Source organism: Equus caballus, chromosome 1 (assembly GCF_041296265.1).
Source record: "Equus caballus isolate H_3958 breed thoroughbred chromosome 1, TB-T2T, whole genome shotgun sequence".
Lineage (NCBI taxonomy): Eukaryota > Metazoa > Chordata > Mammalia > Perissodactyla > Equidae > Equus > Equus caballus.
This window is the reverse complement of record NC_091684.1, coordinates 167460143-167476218: the sequence shown is the minus strand read 5'-3', so window position 1 is coordinate 167476218 and position 16076 is coordinate 167460143. Positions and strand designations below refer to the sequence as shown.

Below are 16076 nucleotides of genomic sequence, written 5' to 3'. Positions count from 1 at the left end.
AGAATACCTTTGTGGATCCTCTAGATGGCAGGACAATTACAACAAATATACCTTAGGAGCCGGTCCAAGAAATGTGGGGAGAGGAGAGCAAGGAGAGATGGGGTGAGAAGGGGACCTTCTAGCTAGCAGATCTTTGGGCTTTCTATCTCAACCCAACCAGGGCAGATCTGCTTTTATATGCTTTACATCTTGATGTTTAATCTAAGATCTTGTTTGAAAGAATGGAATGGTGCTAAAAAGTGATGGCATATCAAAGGGCAAAAAATCTTGAGTTGTATGCACCAACATCAAATCACAGGCTTCTGTGAGGACTTAGTGAATGCGTTTGTCCACATACCCTGAGCATCTCTGAGACTGTAGCTGACTCCACCTCCGCACACTTGTAGATGAATTCTAGAGTGATGCTGGCCTACTTTAACGCTCTTCTTACTTTAATTTTGAACAGAGAGTATGGGGTGCAGCATAGGCTTTAGTCTTTGCCCTTAGAGATCACCATTATTGGCATCGATGTAACAGATAACTCTGATGATTCTGTGGCTCTCAAACTCAGGAGATTTGACTTAGGTAGTTGCATAGATTCATTCCTCACATAGAGCATAGAATAAATGTAAGATTTTTAAGTGTATCACTTCTGCACTCTCATCTTTGGGTAGAAAGCTGATTGTAGCATCATTTCAATTTCTTTTGCAAAATGCTTATGCAAATTCTCCTGTAAACACTTTTTAATAGACCAGTTGAATCCTTTTGGACTATTGATGAAGTTCACATCACAATATGATATGGCAAATGTGATTTCCGTGTGTTAAGTACAGCAAATGGGGCCGGCCTGGTGGCGCAGCGGTTAAGTGCGCACGTTCAGCTTCGGCGTCCCGGGGTTCGCCGGTTTCGATCCCGGGTGCGGACATGGCACCGCCTGGCAAGCCATGCCGTGGTAGGCGTCCCACGTATAAACTAGAGGAAGATGGGCATGGATATTAGCTCAGGGCCAGTCTTCCTCAGCCAAAAGAGGAGGATTGGCAGCAGTTAGCTCAGGGCTAATCTTCCTCAAGGAAAAAAGAAACCGGCAAAAGTGTAAGGGATAAATTTGCTATCCTATATTTGTACACCTCATAGTATCATATAATATACTTAATAGATCTAATCTCTTGTAGTCATAATTTCAGTGTGACTGCTCCAAAAATTTCCCTACATTGAGACTCTTCTATTTTGTCCTAGTTGCTCATTCCTAGTGAGTTGAAACTGAGGTATATTTTAGGGTCACTGTTCTTCTGCCTGTTTATGGAGGTTGTACTTGAGAATATATTAGGATACATTCATGTAGCACGTCTATTGATTAACTAGTCTTGTGCTTCCCTTGGAAATAGACAGATGAATGAGATGTGGTCCTCATTCTTGAGGCCCTCACCCAGGAGGATGCAGAGTTTAGTAGGCGAGGTAAGTATATGAAAAGATTTTCAGTGCAGTCTAACAAGAGGTTATAAAAGAGGTGTTATCAAAGTGCTGTGGAAGATCCTAGGCATGAAAAACTCTTCTGCAGAGGTTACCTCAAGTTACCGAGAAATTACTGCATGCAGAGGGCTGTGTCCTTGCAACACATATGAAGGAAGACATGCAGTTGATGGAGGATTAAATATTAGAGAGCGCCATCTTATGTACTAAGCCTGATAGATTTAGATTTTGCATCGACTGGCATATTTAGATTATTACACCAAGAAAATTCTATAAACAGCTAAAGATTTTTTTTTTGCATAGCTGAACTGGAAGTTATCTTTGACTTTTGCTACTCAAAGAGCACATTATTCAATGCTACATTCATATAAGGATAATCAGTAAATAGGAAGCCCACATATTCTGATGATGACGACAGTGTGACATCAAACTATGGTCTATAAAAATGGTAATGTTTTCTGATCGGTCTGGATTCTTGAGTTATTTCCCTAATAGCTCCAATACCATGTGAAAATGGAGGATAGCAGGATCCTCAAACAATTGTTCATAGTAACATGGTAGTAATTAACTGGGACATAGGACTGGAAAAATGCTTTAAGAATTCTCTACACAGCATTGTTTCAAGCAAACTGTGTAACCATAGATAACAAGACTTCAGCTCGGCTTGTAGTTATTCATGGAGTTATTTTTTATATGTAATCTTTATATAGGCTCTGAGTCTAGAAGGCTAAGACACAAATGACTGATATTTTGAATCAGGGCTATTGCACCTAATCAAAGGATAAACTGCACATGTGTTCAGTGTGGAAGGATTGGTGGTTCTGCTTTGTCTTTTCCAGCTAGAGCTGCATAAGAGATGTGAAGAGGAGAGATGGTCTGTGTATGTGTGTTTGTGAGAGGAGCTCTTATTTTGTCTCCTTTGCTGAGCTCTAACTCCCAAATTATTTTTCACAAATTTTTGTTGGAGACTTTCATAGAATACAGTAGTTTTGCTTATTAAAGAGATTCCTCTTCTTTTATAAATTCATGTTTTCTCAAAAGGATGTTCACCAGCTCTCTCTCCGCCCCCATGTTGCAATGCTAGTTTGTTGCCACATGCTAATTAATCTAAGTCATGGGATCACTTTATAATCTCTGGGAGTCTCTTTCTCATTCAGAGAAGTTCTTTCCCATTTTGAGTGTATTGATAATTTTCTGTTTCCTGAGTAGCATGAGTGTTTCCGTTGAACCAAGGGGAAATTTTGCACCTCTTCCTTGCTTCTCTACGTTCCTCCTCCATTGTTATCTCCTTGCTTGTTGGTATTTTCCTCACTCCCGTTTTATCACCATCTGTGAATTTTATTAACGTGACGTTTACTCCCTCTTTTAAATTATTAATGAAGTAAACTGTGAAATGGTGCTTTTATTTTTAATAGTTGACGCTGAAAAGTGACAAATGCAATGAAAGCATCTTTCTCTAATTCAGCTCCTGTCACGCATCTCTTTAGTGTCCCTGTGATATGACTTGAAATGATAGTGCTCACATCGTTTGCAGCTAGTTCACACTGAAAGGATATAATCATCCTTTGGTATCACAGCCACTTTCCCAGTACCGATTGTGATGTCACAAACCAGAGATTATTCTCTCTCAGCAGGAAAAAACTGGAGAGGAGATGAATCTCCATGATGAACCGTCATCCTTATTTAAATTTGATCACTTCATGAAAAAAATTAACCGTAATAAGGACAAATATACTGACTAGTTGAAATACCCTGTTGAATTAAGCTTGAAAAACTTCTCCATTATTCTGGAATGAAAGAAATTCTTTCAAAAATTCTAAGGAAAATTTTGAAAGTTATGATAATGCAAATCTCAGTAAATACTTGTTTACTGAATTAAAAATGTTATGTAGTGCCTGTCCCTTTAAGTTAAATGTTAGCACAAAAATGAATTTTAAGTCATCAAAGATCACATACCAACCTAAAAAGAGAAGTCAACAGAGATGCTATATGGAGGTACTTTATTTTGACCTTTATACCTACTTTTATTTTGTCATGGTGTAAATTAAAAATTTATAGCTTTTGTATGACTTAAAATGAGCAAAGTTTAAGGATATAGTAATATCATTGTAAGGATATGGTAGCCAAAATATTTGCTCTATTTCTGTGAAAGAATCCAATAATACACAATCATATTACTTTTATAATAGAATACTTTTATATAATGTGCACATAAAATACATTCTAAATTACAGAAACAGTTAGGCAGTCACTAAGTACTTCCCAAGAATGTTAAAAATCTCTGTTAAATCTATAAGCACAAGGGAAAAACTCCCATAAATCTTCAGGTACTAGTATAATATTCCTTATCCATTTGTACGCATGAGATGCTAAAGTTGAAGCAATTTTCAACATTTATAAGTGATGTGTTAAAAATTAGCTAGTGTTTTTTACTCTTCACTAAAATGAAGAGGAAAATGTAGATTATTCCAAATGCTATAGAGTTGTTTCTTTTTTTGAAAGCTGTTATTTGAACCTCAGTAATCATTATTCATAATGGCTTATTATAGAGAAAAACCTTGATTTATATAGGAAAGCAGATGAAGATTCATTGGGACTGATGCTGACCAGAGCTAAAGGGGAGGAGGGTAGTGACCATTTGCCCATCTCTTGTCACAGAAGCAGAGTCCCCAACCTGGTGTGGGGCGTGAGTCTCTGTGTACATTACGAGTCAATAAAATCCAGAAGACTTCAGGAATATAACTTTATACCCTTTCAGTTCCATTTATTGGAAGCAAATTGTTTGAGCATAATATTGTTAATCTCACCTTGGCCCAAGTTAATTAAAAATCTAATTATGAGTTGAAATATTGATTAATTTTTTCACTTACAAAATTATACATATTTTTAAAGCATATCAGTTTACAAAATATAATAAGGAGGAAAAAGATGAAAAGAATCCTTAAGGGTTCAGGTAAGTCTCAGTGTAGGTAAAAAACAATACTTTACTTTTAGTTAGGGCTAGTATACAAAGTAAGAATTCTGAAATTTCCGAATAAACATTTTTCTCTGCAACAAATTAGTACATTACAATATCACTGCTTGTATTTAAGTTGCTGCTTTCCTTTGGTACTGGAGAATGGGGGTGCATTTCTGTAATGAATTCAGATGCAAAAGATTTACAATATTTAAGGCTATTTAGAGACTGTCTTGAAAAGAATGATGGGATCATGTAATTCACTCTATTAATTAAAATTTGAAAAAAGGAAAGAATTCAGTAAAATGGAGGGCAAGAATGTCAGATTTGACTGTTTTTTAGACAAGCACTGAATAATTACTTTTGAGAAGTTTCCTTGTATTATCAGAAGATCTCTATAGTTAGGTGTGATTTTATTGTTTCCTTTATCTCCTGTCTTTTAAGATAATAGAAATATAATATTTGTTGTAGAGCTTGTTTATGAAAATGTTAAGCTTTGAACTTTTCCTATTGAAGTTATATGAAAACTAATATGGTTGAATTTTTGCTAAAAATCTGTGTAGGGAATTAAAATTCTGACAAATCCTTTCTGATTTTTTTTTTCTTTTTACACAACATAGTCTCTCTGGAAGTCTCAATAGGGAGTGATTTGTAGGGAATTTCTAAGAGGCACTGTACCCTTTAAAATTCTTTGATGGCATTTTGCAGCCTGGACCATTGATCTGAGTTAAAGCTTTTGAGGCATTAGGATAACAGACATCTTTTTGTTCTGTTGTTAAATCAGAAAAATGTCGTCGTTTAGTCTGTTATGAAAGTATGCCCAGTTCCTTTAGGGTAAGTTAACCCTGTTCTTCTGCAGTGTTGTTATATCTAGTTTACTTTACTAGAGATTGTTTTTCTTTAGTGTGAATGAGACTGACATCACAGCTTTTTTTTTTTTGTAATGATAAAAATCAGTCATTGAGCTTTGTTCTTTTGCATTAATAGAAATATTAAAAACACATTAACTTTCCTTTGTTTTACTAAGTGCCCTGGAAAACAAATTTCATTTGAGTGTCTTTAGTAAATAGCATCTGTGAGTGGCTTGTATGCCCCATTCAGGGCTTTTTTCATGCATTTTTCAAGCTATTAAATAAAAGCAAAATTGAGATTTTTAAAATGAACACAAAGATGGGACAAATCCTGTGAAAAATGAGTGAGATTTTTTGGGTGGTTTATTATCTAGTTATGAGTGATTAGTTTATGCAGCATAAGTAAAAAGTATTTCCCTCAGAAGTCTTAAATCTGCATAAAGCTTACGGGAGGATTGCATGACGTTCGAATCTCCTGGCTCATTCACAGCATCAGCAGGTTTAGTTTTAGTAGTCAAGATATACATTAATGTTAGAAAATTAAATCTTACCTGGCAGTGGTTTGTTGGAAGCTCAGTAATTTGAACTCTGGCTGGAAATAGTCAGCTTCGATACCTGGAATGCTTTCTCTACTTTCCTTTCGTGTTTTGTTTCTTGCAGCGTCTCTATATCTGTATTCCTGGTAATCCTGTAGCGTTAGTTAGGACAGCACGCAGTAGATGATTCCATTTGGATAGGATTATAGGAATAGAAGGGTGAATTTTGCCTTTCTCTGATAACAGCAGTTGATCTGACCACAGACAACTTGAGTGTTCAGAACTTATTAAAAATTCATTGAATGTTTCAGCGATGAGAAATCCTGGTTCTTTGTATAGACGTTTTACCTTCTGGAAAAGTTCTGCTGTCCGTATTTCAAAATTGCACACACTCCCGAATCAAGTTGCTTTAAAAAAATGATCTGGGCTGGAAGCATGGATGTTCTCTTGCTTTCCTTGTTTTTTCCTTTACCAACTTTTCAGTCCATTAGCTTCCTCTCTGGGATTTCTTCTGTCCTCCTTGTGCTTCTGTAACACATAGTTCTGTTTTGTGGATAGTGAGGGAAAAAATCCAAAAGGAGGTACGGCTTTATCATATTTCCGGACAGTGAGCATACTTGGCATGAATGAAGAGCTGATATGAGCTATTCAAACCAGACAGCAAACTGATGGGATGACGCTTTCATATATAATAAACCCATTAATCACTTCTCCTGATGGACAGCAGCGTGCCCTGAAAGGAAACGAAGGCAGGAGCAGATGCTCACATTCGGTTTGATAGGTGCTCCCTGTTTGAGCAGCTTGTCACTGAGAAGTGGATCCAGGAAAAGCTGCAGCTTTGGAATGTGATCAGGTAGAATGGGCAAGAGTGTTTTGACAGACAGTTAAGTGACGTATTTGGGGAGGAAAAAGAGAGCTGAGCACAGAAGAGGCTGGAATAAGGTTCTAAAATGCTTTTGAAAATGTTCATGTTTCCCTGTTAGTCCTTGGCTAGAAGAAAGTACTCTATATTTTACCTGTGCATCATTTGCAGAAATTATGCGGGGCTGTTTTCTAAAGATACAGTTTTCTCTGAAGAAGGAAAATAATTTTTAAAAAGTCTTTGAGATAGAAAAGCCTATTGTGAGTTTTAAAACTTTGTAGTGGGGAAAAGGCAGCCCTTTGTGAAAGGCACACCTGTTTTTAGCCATCTTCTGGGCACATGCATTTTGTTGCTTTGCAATAAGGCATTATGAGTCATAACTTGATGTAAAATTTTAGCAGGGTCTTCATTTAAAAATTTTCTTAAATTAGCTGGAAGGAATTCTAAGTAGCTATGTAAAAGAATACATCTGAAAATGTCAATTTCATAATTTTTGTACTTCATTTCTTAAATATCGCAAGATTTTTTTTCTACCTATCCATAGAATCCCTTTGGGGTGTTTCTGGACAATAGAACACTCTTTTAAATGTTCTAGAAAATTATTATGAAAAATTTCAAACTTATACAAAACTATGAAACAATGATATATAAGAACTTCCATAAACCCATTATCCAGATCCAATAATTACCAAGATTTTTGCTACATTAGCTTCATTTAGCTTTTTTTTTTCACTTAGCTGAGATATTTTAAAGCAGATCTCATTTCACCCCTGCATACTTTAGTATGTATATTTTTAAAGTATGGACACTTTCTCTCATGACTACTGTGCCATTATCACACCTAAGAATATAATTAACAGTATAATTATAATTAACAGTAATTAACAATGGAGTTAATTATTCATAATTTTTTGGGATCATATGATATCTAGTCTATTTCAAATTTCTTATGTCTCAGAAACTCTTTACATAGGTGTTTTGAATTAGAATCTAGACAAAATCCATACATTATATTTAGTTGTTAGGCATTAGAATTTTAAATACTTAGATGATCATATATGAGAAAGAAAGAAAATTTAGTTTTATAGTAGTCTTCTACACACATGTATAATATGGATATCTACATAAGAGAACATATCTCTAGAATATTTTCTTGAACTTTTTCCACTTAATATTATGCATGATACTGAAAAGGAATGTAATTTTATTTGGTAATGATTGGCTGTTGGTTAGGTTCATTGCTTTCTCTAAGTTTTTCTTGACTTGTTCTAAGGATGTAGTTCGAGATTCTGCCCCATGGTTTTGAGGCTACCTTTTGGGCAGGGCAAATTCAATCAGACATGTTCCAAGGTCAGTTCTACTTTGCTGAAAAAGACCATCTTGCTTGTTTACCTTATCAAACACAGTGGAGCATTGCTATAATAAATACTCCAAGTTTTAAGCCATTGATTATTAAGCTACTTTTCAACATTTGAATGTGGTTTAGAGTTCTGTGAAGATCTGAAAAGACAGAAGTAAAAATCAAATGAGGCCACTGTGTTCATGAGGACCAACGACTATGTTATATAATTATATATAATTATATAATATCTATAATATATAATTACAAAAGTTATTATATAACTTTTTGATTAATATCAGGGTTTTTTTTCCTGTGAATTTTTATTTTCCTATAAGGTTTAAATTCCTAGCTCCTTTCTAAAAAAACAGAGCATGTCATTGTCTACTTAACTTTTCCAGGAATGCAATAACGTGAGGTCCTGAAATAACTTGTGTTGCACTCTCCCCTGAGAAGTTCATTCTCAATCAGATTCTGTTTCTCTCTCTCTCTCCCCCCTGCCCTCATCTTCTAAGTTGGCTAGATTAGTGAGAATGGGGAAAGTGAAATATGGGGAGCCATTAAAAGGGCATAGATAGAATTATACCTAGGCTCAAAGTTGCTACTGAGGACCCTGCTCTCATTTTTATAGAGGGTTATATAATTCTGCTCTCCCAAGGTGTTCATAGATGGTACACCCTTGGCCATGTCTCCTGTCATTTGTCATGTTATGGCATGATTGTTTGGTAGCTTTTTGTACCACTTTTTTATGTTCTCAAATTATGTCTTGTCCCTTAAATCTTGCCAAATAAGGAGTATGTGTGCTTATTACCTACACATGAGCTTTATTTCCTATGACCATCATATGCACATAAACTGGATGGAAAAAGGTAAGCTAAATGCTTCTTTTTTCCTCCCTAAGTTGTCCCTGTAATTTTTCTCCCCAATCATTTATAATGCAATGTCAGCATTAGGTGGGCACTTTGCAAATGGACAGGTTCATTGTATGGTTGGTAACAGAGTGGTTACATAGGAAAGGAAAGTAATAGATTGTGAGTGTATTTGGGACGCAATTCCTGACTCTGTTTCAGATCATCATCTCCCAGTGCACCAGCTGTGAACTGAAGGAGCAGAAAACATTGACTCAAGCAGTGACCTGTAGAGTTGCAGACCAAAGAGGCGCATCTCAGTCATTGTGAGAGTCACTCTCCTCCAAGACCTTGTGTTTGGTATCCCTGATGTTGATAATGGTTTTAGAAAGCCGCATTTATTTTTACTTTCCATAGGATGGATTTTCTGCTTTGAAGCAAGGTGTTGGCTCTGTGAATAATACTGTTCAGAGATCTAACTGGTTGAATAGCTAGTTAGGTAAATGGCTTGTTTTTCCCCATTGCCTCCTCTCACCCCTGATACAGGAGAAGAGGGAAAGTCTCAGGACATTGGATTTTATGTTCTCTTTGATGCATATAATAAAGCACAGTTTTCTTTCGTTCGGATGTCTCAACTCCCATCTCCCATTTTGCAACCCCCTTTATTCTCATATTCAATCTAAACTCTCCCATTTCTACTATAAAGTTGACCAGCCAACTTCAGAAGTTTCATAGGCTTCATAGGTTTTTAAGAGTTTTATGTATGATAAGATAAACAAGCTTTTTCCCCACGAAGTTCTTTCTTACAGGAATGTTTGGTCCATACCTAGGAGCATGCTCACAGCTGTTTTTGAGTCTTTGCAAAATTATAACTGTTTTTATAAAGAAAAACTAGTCCCCTATTTATGTTCTTCAGTTCTTAGATGAGTAGGATTTGTGGTTAAGGATTTCTTCTGTGGCAACTACTTATTTTTAGGGAATTTTAAATATTCATAATCTTAATTGAGTATGACTATTTTTCAGTTAATAAACCAAGAAAAAAAGTTGCATTTTAAGAGAGTATCATAGAATCATGCAAGCTCTTTCTAAAATATATATGCTTTTTTGTTGCTCTTGTTAAAGACATCAAATCTTTGTTGGTGGGGCCAGCCCCGTGGCTGAGTGGTTAAGTTCGCACGCTCAGCTTCGGCAGCCCAGGGTTTCGCTAGTTTGGATCCTGGGCGCAGACATGGCACCGCTCGTCAGGCCACGATGAGGTGGCATCCCACATTGCACAACCAGAGGCACTCAGAACTAGAGCATACAACTATGTTCTGGGGGACTTTGGGGAGAAGAATTAAAAAAAAAAAAAAAAAGACGACTGGCAGCAGTTGTTAGCTCAGGTGCCAATCTTTAAAAAAAAACTTTGTTGGCATACTAGGGTCACTCTAGATGATTTTAGCCCATTAATTGTAATAACTAAAAAATATGTATTATTCCTTACTAGGTATATGACTCTACGCTAGATCCTTTGAATGTATGGCATCTATTTTTCACGGCTTTGAGGCAAAGAGTATTATTCCTATCTTATAAAGGAGGAAACTGAGATATGGAGCATTGAGTAACTTGCTCAAGTTGACCCAGCTAGTAAGATGAACTGTGTTCTGAACAAGGCAAGGTGTGTCCAGAGCCTAGAATTCAGTAAGATTCTCTACGGAGAAAAAAGACCGTGGAGACTTTTCCTTTAAGTGCGAGACTCCCAGTATAATTTTGAAAGCGTGGTGCCTCACTGGCATAACCAACATTCTTCCAAAGTGAGAGCTGCAGTTTCTCTGAGATCCCAGATGAGTTGGCAGGTGACCCTAAGAGTTGACTATCTTTGTGTAAAAGATAGTGAACTTGAGACAGAAGGGATTTTTCCTTCCTGTCTTCCATGCTTAGAATTTATAAAGGGGTGATTTTCCCCCCCAAAATTGTTCATTCTGTTCTTTTATAGCCTCTCAAATAGAAATATTTTTAGAATACTTTATATTTAATAAAAAAAATTTAAATCTAAGTGTAGTGCTATGAGGGGATATGAACTAGACTTGTACTTTATAATAAAATCGATGATCAGGAAACAGTTGCTTTCTTCATCTGTATCACGTTCAGAAAACCTGATTGCAGTTTTAGCTTCTTATGTTTCATTTTTCAACTTCTCCAGCGCGTTACTCCGCCATTGCTCTCACTGGTTTCACGCTTCTCAGACCTTGAGCTTGTCCTGGTGTTCCGCCCTTTCCGGTCTGTCCTCCTTCAGGTTTGACTCCTCCTGGTGAGCTGCAGACAACCACTAGGGGTCTCCAGACCACACTTTAGAAAGCTCCGATCTTACAGACGCACAGTGAGTGCAATAAGGAATCCCAGGGAGATTGGTTACTAATATTTCTCATTAAATATTTATTAAGTGCTTCTTATGTTCTAGATCCTAGACCATGCTATTTCGTGAGGGTAGATTAAAAAATGGTAAGGTCTCTGCCCCTAGAAACCCTGCAGTCTAGTGGCAACAGTGAAGTGTGAACACACGGTCACTAAACTGCATGTTTGGCTTGGCCACATAACATACTTTTAGATCCCAGTGTCCAGGGTCCGTCAGGTATCCAGGTTTGTCACAGCTCCACTAATACTCCAGAACTTTTCTGTAGCTCTTCATCTATAGCGAGATCACTTCTGCTTTCTTGATGAGCCGTGATACTGCATCTTCATCAGTCTGGCAAGAAGCCATTCTCTGGGGCAAATAGGATTATTTGGCTAGGCTCTGGTTTTTGTTTTCTGATGCCCTTCTCAGTGGCTCTAGGCATCTAATCTTTAGGGAACCACTTCATACCAGAATCAGCCTCTCCCAACCCCAGGGAACAAGGCAAGCCGCACAATTTGGGACCTTGTGTTTCTACTTTGCTTTACACTAGAGAAGGTTTTTAGAAAGGGTCTGTGTCTTATTTGCATCTCTTGCATTTTAGGGGTGTTTAAATAGAGAAGTGTCCCATATAACATGTTTATAGTCTTATTCTGTGTGATCCGTGGAAAGCTCCTAACACAGTGCCTAGCATGTAGAGGACAAGTGCTCAATAAATGTCAGCAGTTCTCATTATTATTATGAAACTTAATTTTAGTGTTGGAAGGGACTTCAGAGGTAATTTAGTTCAACCACTCATTTTACACGATAAGTTTCAGTGTTCTTTTTCTTGTAGGCTGTGTAACTGTTTGGAGTTAATTATCCTTAGTGCTATCTGTTCCATATTGGGAAGGTCAAAATTTCAATTCAGTCATTATCAGCTTAATGATTACACTATTTCATAGAGATTTTTATGTGGGATAAATATTTTGAACTAAATGTCAATTGTGGGTCTTTTTTTCTTTTTGAGAAAGATTAGCCCTGAGCTAACATCTGCCACCAATCCTCCTCTTTTTGTTTAGGAAGACTGGCCCTGAGCTAACATCCTTGCCCATCTTCCTCTACTTTATATGTGGGACACCTGCCACAGCATGGCTTGCCAAGCAGTGCTTGGGTCCACACCCGGGATCCGAGCTGAGGAACCCTGGGCTGCCGAAGCAGAACGTGCAAACTTAACCACTGTGCCACCAGGCTGGCCCCAGGCAATTGTGTTTTTAAAGAAGTTAAGGGTGAAATTGGTAAAGCATTAAACAAAACATTTCAACATAATCAGTGATGATATAGAAAGCCTGACACTTTGTTAGTCTTTAACTGTAACAAAAGTTCCAGAGGGAGTTCTGAAAATTATAGATTAGTGACTTTCTGGATGGTGGATCTATTTTTAAAAGTGTAGAATACATGAATACTTAGGTGAACAATTAATAAAGAAAAGGCAGCTTGGTTTTTGAAATAACTATATGAATGAATAGAAACAAGTGGGTTATATTTTAGATTTGAAAAAATATTTTGACAAAGTTTATACCTTAAAGTCTATTTTAAAAACCTTGATAAATAACTAAATATATAAATAACCTTGGGGACTTTTCCATGAATAGCCAGTTGTCTGAGCCAGCAAGAGAACAATGGGAATACACATCAGTTCTTGGAATGGAGGAACTTTGAGGATCCTCCAGGAGTTGAGACAGTTTTCATTGAACATTTTTGTAAATTATTTGAAAGACAGAGGTATGAGAAAAGCCCCAAGATTGGGTAGTAATATATAAAGCCACTGGGGTAAATTCTAGGGTAGAGCTCCGTGAGTGAGAAATGGTAGATGCATTTTAGTGTGGGCATGAATAAGTGAAAATAATCTTAATCATAACTATGTGATGATATGCAGTAAGATAAGGGAGAAGTTAAAGGTTTTAAGCAGGGGCATGCCATGATTTGCTGTGTTTTTAAAAGATCTCTCTGAGTCCTGTGGCTTGGTAAGATATTGTTAGACCAGTAAGGAGATTATTGTAATGATCTAGGCAAAACATGATGATTCCCATCTTAGTCAGCTCCGGCTGCTGTAACAAAATACCACAGACTGGTCGGCTTAATCAACAGGCATTTGTTTCTCACAGATCTGGAGGCTGGGAAGCCCGAGATCAGGGTGCCAGCATGGCTGGGTTCTGATGAGAACACCCTTCCCGCCTTGCAGACAGCTGCCTTCTTGCTGTGTCCTTATGTAGCGGAGAGACGAAGCTCTGGCATCTCCTCCTCTTCTTTTTATTTTTCTGAGGAAGAGTAGCCCTGAGCTAACTACTGCCAATTCTCCTCTTTTTGCTGAGGAAGACTGGCCCTGAGCCAACATCCGTGCCCATCTTCCTCTACTTTATATGTGGGACGCCTACCACAGCATGGTGTGCCAAGGAGTGCCATGTCCGCACCCGGGATCTGAACTGGCGAACCCCGGGGGCCACCGAGAAGTGGAATGTGCGCACTTAACCACTGCGCCACTGGGCCGGCCCCACGGCCCCTTCTTATAGGGCACTGATCCCATCATGGATGCTCTACTCTCCTGACCTCATCTCAACCTAATTACCTCCCAAAGGCCCTGCCTCCTAATATCATCACATTGAGGGTTAGGGGTTCAACATGTGAATTTTGGGGCCAAACATTCAGTCCCTAACCGTCCCTTAGATTGAGGGAATAACAATGGAAAGGAAAGAAGTGGACAGATTAAAGGAATCTTTTGGAGGTATAACAGATAGAACTTTCTGATGAATTGGGTATCTGGGAATGATGGAGAGTGAAGTGTTGAGAATGACTCTCAAAGTTGGCTTGAGTAACTGGATGGAGATGCCATTGACTGAAACTGAGGAAGCTGAATGAGGAGCAGCTTTGGGAAGGGAACGGTCAAGAGAGAATATTGAACAAGAGGGGCTGTGGATCGGCCATTCTTACCTTCTCAAATGCTTGAGGCGTGTGAAAGAATACAATCTTTATATGTGAGAATCAGTATACTCTTATATGTTATATTTGTCAAGAGGTCTTTTTCTGTTTTAAATGATGGTTTTTAACCTCACTTTGTTTTTTCTTGTCTCTGCTATTTAGCTGCAGAGCATACTCATCATAATTGCTCTCCTTGCGGGTATTCCAGGGAGATAGGAAATGAATTAGTAAATCAATTTCCCTATATGGAGTGTGGTTTGAAAAAGTCACACTGGGAATAAATATGGTGTACTCCTCTACCCCTCCCCTGAACTGGTTGAGAATAATTTCTTTAAAATCTTCCATGAACAGTTTTTTTGTGTGTGTGTGAGGAAGACTGGCCCTGAGCTAACATCCTCTGCCAGTCCTCCCCTTTTTTTTGCTTGAGGAATATTGTCCTGAGCTAACATCTGGGCCAGTCTTCCTCTATTTTGTGTGTTGGATGCCTCCACAGCATGGCTTGATGAGCAGTGTGTAGGTCTGCACCCAGGATCTGAACCTGTGAACTCCAGGCCACCGAAGCAGAGTGCGTGAACTTAACCACTATGCCACGGGGCCAGCACCCCATGAACAGTCTTTGACATGTCCAAATTTCTTTGATGTTTTAAAAAAATTTGTTGGTCGTAATGGTTCATAAGCATGAAGGGTTCTCCTCAGATCGTCCAGACCCCTTATTTTCTAGATGAGAATGCTGGTCACCTGAGAGGTTGGCATTTACCTAATGATGCAGATCTTGCAACTGGTTAAAAGTAGACAGGTTAGAAGAGTAGAACCCCAAGAATTGGAATCCCAGCCTACAGTTCTTTCCACGAGTCATACCAGTTACTTCTCAATTTCTCTCATAAGAGAAATTCTTATGAATAATAACAGAAACGAAATATGTTTTATAAGAAATATGTTTGATAAGGTAAAAATGCTTATATTGTTCCTGTAGAGATTTCATGTTTATAATTTGGTAGGATTGATACCTTAGTCTTCAGGTGAACAGTTTAGCACCCAAAACATCTGCATCGTTCTAGGCGCTGGTGGATAAAGGTGACTAAGGATAAACTCTGTTCCCAAGAAGCCGACATGGAGTGAGGGAGACGAGCATATAAACGAACAGTGTTGTCCTTAGTGTGATAGTTACTAAAGTCGTTCTAGAAGAGGAGATAACATGGGGCTCGCCCGCAGGAGGAAATGGCTGGTTTCTCCTGGAGAGATCAGGGAGGTTTTCTACAGGAGGTATGTCAGGCTGAGTCTGGGGTAGACATTGGCTAGGTGCTCTTTGAGCTCATCCGGAAGAGTCATTGTGAGAAGCCCATTTTATTTTTCTTGTTTATCCCACAACATTAATGAGAGGCTTGGTGTGTGCTAAGTGAAGAGTGTAGTTTGAGATTATATGTAAAACATTTGCAGTATTTCTAACGGGAGTGGCAACAAAATCTTTGAGGCACACACAGACTTTCTTCCTCTTTTTAACCGAAGTATTCCAGTTGCCATAACAACCTGGTTATGGTGGTGCATTTACTACTAGGGTTGAGTTTGTGTCAGCAGTTCCATTATAGGCTGCAATTTTCAGGATTTTAAAATTCAACATCATATTCACTGATGTGACATATGAAATTCCATCTATCTATTGATTTCATTTTCCCCGGTAGCCGAATATCCAAAAGTCATTCTCTCCCCTGGTGTTGAAAAAGTCCATATATTCAGTGTCTGGAATTCTGCTTTTTTTGTGAATATTTTATTGTTGAAGGAAGCCTCCATATCTGATCAATTCTCTTATTTTATAATGAGGAAATTGAGGCTCTGAAGGGTTAAATGACTTGCCTGAGGACAGATATTTCCACAGGAATTTAGTAGTTAACACATCACAGCACTGAGG

General features: G+C 37.9%; 2 protein-coding genes across 2 annotated transcripts in view; one reads left to right on the top strand and one right to left on the bottom strand.

The window, feature by feature from the left end:
- The window catches only part of CHRM5 (cholinergic receptor muscarinic 5), an 86652-nt gene extending 80000 nt beyond the window's left edge, over positions 1 to 6652 (bottom strand). Inside the window, exon 1 of the mRNA XM_070264296.1 lies at positions 5808 to 6652. The gene's annotated coding sequence lies outside the window, so the exon portion shown is untranslated. The remainder of the gene's footprint in view (positions 1 to 5807) is intronic.
- Positions 1 to 16076, top strand: part of AVEN (apoptosis and caspase activation inhibitor) — a 163251-nt gene that overhangs the window by 62751 nt on the left and 84424 nt on the right. The gene's annotated exons all lie outside the window — the stretch shown is intronic.